The sequence below is a fragment of the Callorhinchus milii genome, unplaced genomic scaffold, assembly GCF_018977255.1.
Source record: "Callorhinchus milii isolate IMCB2004 unplaced genomic scaffold, IMCB_Cmil_1.0 Scaffold4, whole genome shotgun sequence".
NCBI lineage: Eukaryota > Metazoa > Chordata > Chondrichthyes > Chimaeriformes > Callorhinchidae > Callorhinchus > Callorhinchus milii.
The window spans coordinates 4,874,582-4,881,017 of record NW_024704745.1 but is presented as its reverse complement, the minus strand read 5'-3'; positions in this window follow the sequence as shown (position 1 = coordinate 4,881,017).

The following is a 6,436-nucleotide window of genomic DNA, read 5'->3' as shown; positions in this document are numbered from 1 at the left end:
GGAAATTACGTCTTGAATCTTGATGGTAAAATGTATTTTTCTCTTGTTAACCAAACCCCCTGGTGACGTTCTCTGTTTCTCTTGCCTTTGGCTGGCACTGATCTCTATCCATTCAAACACAGAAATCACTGATAATAATAATAATAGTAATAATAATAATTCTTGCTATAGCGCCTTATCACGTCTTCGAGACATCTCAAAGCGCTTCACAGGATATACAGTAAAGTGAATTGACTGTGTATTCGTGGGCGAAACACGGCAGCCAATTGCGCACAGCAGTGTCCCACAAACAGCCGTGGATTAAGTGACCAAATTATTACTATTTTTTTCTGGAGGGATTATTATCAGGCTGGTGGAGTAAGGAAAAGGGCCCAAGGTTTTGCCCTGCCGGGAATCGAACCCGGGTCTCTCGCTTGCGAGGCGAGTGCTCTAACCTCTGAGCTGCAGGGCTCCACTGTAAATGCTTCCTGTGCGAAGCTTCGAGTTCATACAATACATATTTTTGGGGAGAGATAGATTTTTACGTTGTGTTGATCTATGGATTTTAACTATATATGTGTGTGTACATTTAATAATAATAATCCTTGCGATTTGAAATCGCGCCTTATCATGTCGTTGAGACGCCACAAAGCACTTCACAAGGATAATACACAACCGTGTAGTGACTGTGTATTTTGTGGGCGAAACGTGGCAGTGATTAATTGAGCTCCTCTTTAAAATGCCGCGTTTCCTTGCAAATTATTTGCTTTTTAAAAAGACTTAAGACGCTTTGGAACTCTCTCCCCCAATTTCCCCCCCCCTTGCCCCCTTCCTTCCCCTCTATCAGATCAGATTCCTTCCACTTTAATCGTGCTTATCAGTTACCCCCTTCCTCCCCCCCACCCGGCTCGGAATCAGGTTCCGACACTGTTCAGCGCTCCCAGGTGTTGCCCTGAGAGAGTCTGAATATGAGAACGCGTGAACTGGAATCTCCTCTGGACCCTCTGTACGGCTTTAATAATAATAATAATAATAATAATAATAATAATAATAATAATAATAATAATAATAATAATAATAATCCTTGCATTTGATATAGCGCTTTTCACGTGTTCTCGGTTTCAAAGCGCTTCACAAGAATATGCTGTAAAGTGAATTGACTGTGTATTTGTGGGCGAAAAGTGGCAGCCAATTGCGCACAGCAGCGTCCCACAAACAGTCATGGATTGAAGTGACCAATTTGATTATTGTTTTGGGGATTATTATCAGGGAATCGAACCCATGTCTCTCGCTTGCAATGCGAGTGATCTAACCACTGAGCTACAGGACTCCACTATAATGTACAATGTTTAACATCCTGTAACGTAATAATAATAATAATCCTTGCATTTGGTATCCCGCCATATCACATCGTCAAGACATCTCAAAGCTCTTCACAGGATATACTGTGAAATGGAGTGACCTCCATGGCACCTCCGACAACACAAACCCCATCCCCTCCCCTACCCCCCACCCCCGCATTGAAATCCCAAACCCGTTTGGAGTTCCTCATCTAAGAATATGAAAAGTGTTATTGAATACTGGGGATTGAATAATTTTTCCCGTGACCATTCGTATAAAAAACAATTAATCTGAGGGGGGGGATAAATTCACATTGTTCTCTTCCATAGTGCAGCGCAAACGTCATGGCCGTCCTCTCCTCCTTCCCCCTGCCCTCTCCTTGCTCCCCGGACAGTTCGCTAGAGATTGCTACTGTGCGAGCGAGCGAGCGTCTGATTGATGGAGAAGAGCATTTGCGGTTCGAATGCAGTCACAGGCCTCCAGGACGCCAGTCTCCTCTTCCACGGAATCCCGTAGCGCAATGGTTGCAGCCCTCGCCTCGCAAGCGAGAGGACACGGGTTTTGATTCCCGGGCGGGGCGAGACCTTAGGCAAGTTTCCTTTCTCCACCCGCCCTCTGTCTACCTGGCAGTAAGTGGGAACTTGTTAGTCGATTGGCGGGTCGCTTTCCAGGGGGGTAATAATCTCTCCGAAAACAAACAACCCAAAATTTGGTCTCTCAATCCACGACTGTTTGAGGGGACGCTGCTGTGCGCCATTGGCTGCCGTGTTTCGCCCACAAAATACACGTTTTTTGCACTTTACCATATATCCTCAACGAGATGAGCTGCCTCAATGATGTGATTTAGGCGCAACATCAAGTGCAAGAACTATTACATTATGTTTAGTCGAGTCAGACGAATAGTATGGGTTTTTGAATAATTTCCACTGTCAACCTGAGTGCTCGATTAACAGTATTTTGTCTGTAGTGATGTACGGTCTTGAGTTAATGAGTGGCTGGCGTGCGCAGGGGGGATTGCGTTGGTTTAAAGCTTGTGGTGAAAGTTCTGAGCGTGGGAATTCCCTCTCTGGCTCCCGGGGAACTTTTCAATTAGGCAACAAAATGTGGGAAAAAAACCACAATTAACTCTTGCGCCTTCCCCCAACAGATGTTGACAGCTGCAATTAGGAGACAGTTTTTTGGGCAAAGGGTAGTGGAAATCTGGAACTCTCTCCCCCTAAAGGCTGTGAATCCTGGATTCATTCACATTTTCAAGACGGGGGTAGATAGATATTTGTTAGGTCAGGGTACTGAGGGGTATGTGGCAAAGGCGGGTAACTGGGCTTGAGGTATAAATCAGCCATGATCTTATGAAATGGCGGAACAGGTTCAAGGGGCTGAAGAGCCTACTGCTGTTTCTACGTCTGCATATCTATGTAGCTGTCGGCCTCTGTTGGGAAAATTTTGGGACGCCTGGATTCACACCGATGGACCAATTCCTTCTCCTTCTCGTAAACTCCCGGGACTGTGGCACAGTGAGTCGCCGCTATTTTTGTTCGCTCTGTCGTCAGTTTCGAACCCCGTCTGCCTTGTGATCCAATTGGACATTATTATTAATAACAACAACAGTAATAATCCTTGCATTTGTTATAGCGCCTTGTCACGTCATCGAGACGATTCAAAGCGCTTCACAGGATACACCGTAAAGTGAATTGACTGTGTATTTTGTGGGCGAAACGCGGCAGCCCATTGCGCACAGCAGCGTCCCCACGAACAGCCGTGGATTGAGCGTCCAAATTTTACGAGAAATATAAATAATGCAGCGCAATCCCAGAATAACAATATATCCTCACGTTTAACACAGTGCCTCTCACGCTCTCAAAGAGCTTCACAGGATTTAGAGTAAAGTGTAGTGACTGCACTTTTGTTAGCAAATGCGGCAGCCAATTTGGGCACAGCAATGTCCCAACAAACAGCAGTGGAGCGAGCGGTCAATTTTATTTGGATGATTTGTCGGCCAGGACACTGGGAGAGAGAAACTTCCTTCTCTTTTCGAATAGCGCAGCGGGATCTTTGACGTCCGCCTGAACAGGCGCAAACGGGAGCCTTGGTTTAACGTCTCATCCGAAGGATGGCACCTCCGACAATGCAGCACATCCCCCAGCATTGTACCAGATGTCAGTCTAGCTCAGTGGTAGCCAACCCACGGCCCGTGGGACCGTCAAGAAGCCACATCCCACCCCCACCCCCACTCCCAAAAATTCCAGGCCACCGCTGACCTAGACTATGAGTCTCTGACTTGGTGAGGGTTGGAGGCTTGAACCCACGACCTTCTAACCCAGAGGCGAGAGTGAGCCAGGGTTGACGTGTTATTCTACTGTGAATACAAACAAAATGCAAATGCATATGAATCGTAATTTATCAGATCAGAGACCTTCCCAAAGGTCAGGGCTTGCGATGAATTGGTAACAATTCCTTCAAGGACGTGGGAGAACTGTGAAGGTTGTGCCTTGTTGACGTGAGTTTTCTGGTGTAAAGTTTGGTTACAGCACACCCAACAGGCCACGATCGATAGCACGCAGAGAGTCCAACACAGAAAGAAGTTGCACACGTAAACCCACAAGTACTTTTGAAGAGTTCCCCCGCTCCGCCCTCCTGCTCGTCCCGCCATCGTCAGTCAGGCCTTCAGCCGTGTGAAACCCCAACCTGGAGCCCTTTCCCCCCTCGCCCCCCCTCCCCTTGCCTCCTTCAAGGCCCGTCTCAGGATCCTCCTCTTCAACCGCGCCTTCGGTCTCCCTCCCACTGCCACCCTCCATGCCCTCTTCATTCCAACCCCCAGCTCGGGTGCAAACCCTTAACTGTCCAGCACCTTGGGAGGTCCTCCCGACATGAAAGGTGCAGAATAAATGCAATATAAGTACAGTATAAATACATTCCATTGCAATCTACATTTTGTTTCTTTCCTTCCACACCAGATGTGAGGATGAGGCCAGAAAATCCACCTGGTTTGGGGCTTAAGTCATTTCAGTGCTTGCAGAACTCAGACAGAATTCTTCTTAATAATAATAATCCTTGCACTTGATATAGCGCCTTATCACATCATTGAGGCAAATCAAAGCGCTTCGCGGGATATACCGTAAAGTGGATTGACTGATTATTTTGTGGACGAAACGCGGCAGCCAATTGCGCACAGCAGCGTCCCACAAACAGTCGTGGATTGAGTGACCACATTTTTTGGGAGGAAGGGATTATTACCCCCGGAAAGCAATCAGCCAATCGACCAACAACTGGTAACTATCAACTACTTTCTGCTGGGTAAACAGAGGCTTGTGGAGTAAGAACACTTGCCTAAGGTTTTGCGCTACCCGGGAATCAAACCCAGGTCCTCTCGCTTGTGAGGCGAGCGAGCCAACCAATGCGCTCGCGAAACAGTGATGATGGAGCTGGAAGATAAGCCACTATATCAAATTCAAGGATTATTATTATATATTANTTTTTAATATATTTTTCAAAGTGAAATCCATTTTCCCACAGAATTTTACGAGGAAGCGATTAAACTATTTTTTTTCCCCCCCAGAAGGCATTTGACAAAGTTCCCTATGAGAGGTTTGCGGAGATTAACTCAAACGAAGCAGATGGGGTGCTGCCTGCATGCATTTACCCCAAATCCTGTCTGTGGCTGTTCAGGTGGACGTTAAATCCGATTGGGAAAAGAGAAGCACGACTCCAAGCTGAGGCGAGGAGGCAGACGACCGTAGGCACGGTCAAAGAGGAAGTTCTTCCGGGCGCGATATAAAAATGAGGAAGGAAGAGGCGGAGGGCTAGAGGAAGAGCCTTCTCGAGTTTCGGGATGTAGTGGCTGAAAGTGTGGCCACCAATGGTGGAACGGAGGGACATGCAGGAGCCAGTCGAGCGGATGGTTGGGTGGTAAACAGCTCGGGGAGGTAGGGAGGTGCCGGGGCACGAAGGGACTTGAAGACGAGTGAGAGGATCCTGAAACTGATCCATTCGTCGACAGGGAGCCAGCGGAGCCTGGCGAGGACCGGCGTGAATCAGGTACGGAGTTTAGTGCGGGTGAGTGTGCGGGCGGCGGAGTTTTGGATCGGCTGGATCTTGTGCACGGTGGAACTGGGGAGATCAGCGAGAGGGGCATTTGAGAAGGTGAGTCGGGAGGTGACGAACGCATGGACAATTCTTTCAGCTGTGTCTGGGATAAGGTACGGTCGGAGGTGGGCAATGTGGGGGAGCTGAAAGAAACCAGGTCCTGGGCAGGAACCGGACGCGGGGGAAGAAGGACAGCTGTGGGTTGGAACCTGACGCCTAGGTAGCGCACCCGTTCAGCGAGTCTGAGGGATAGGCCGGGGATGTTGAGGAGTCAGAGCCGCAGGATAGAAGACGTTGACGGGAGCCAAGGGGCATTGCTTCCGACTTGTCGACGTTTAGCTGCAGATTGCGCGCCGGGCAGTGTCCCGCAAGCAGTCGCGGAGCGAGTGACTGGTTTCATTTGGGGGATTGTCGGCCAGGACACCGGGAGAGTGAGAAACCCCCTTCTCTTTTCGAACAGCGCCACGGGATCTTTAACGTCCGCTCGAACAGGCGCAGACGGGGACCTCGGTTTAACGTCGCACCCGAAGGACAGCAACCCCCAGCGCTGCGGTGGAGTGTCAGATTAGACTACGCGATTCCAAGTCCGGACCAAGTGGGCCAAGTCCCGATGATAAGACACTGCATCAAATTATTGCTGTTATCAGCGCCGTATTGTTATTAATAATGATAATTAATAATAGCTTTGTGTTGCCTGCGTGAAAAGTGCAAGGCTTAAGCCCTTTTAACCACATGGAATTCATCTGTGTTTCCTGTCCAGGAATGCCGTGCAGATGGAAGCTTTCATCTATTCCACTAAAGAATGAAATACTGACTCAACAGGAAATGTGGCCCAAAGCCAGGCAGGAAATATCAATATAGATTTCTACTGGTGCAGAGGAACCTCATACTTCATTTATGGCCTCCGCTGCTTTCTGTTTCGCCCGAAGTGTCAGCCTGACTCAGTCGGTAGCGCTCTCTCGTCCCCTGAGTCAGAACGTTGTGGGTTCAACCCCCCCCCCCACCCCGTTGGGATTTTGGGGCTGACTCTCCA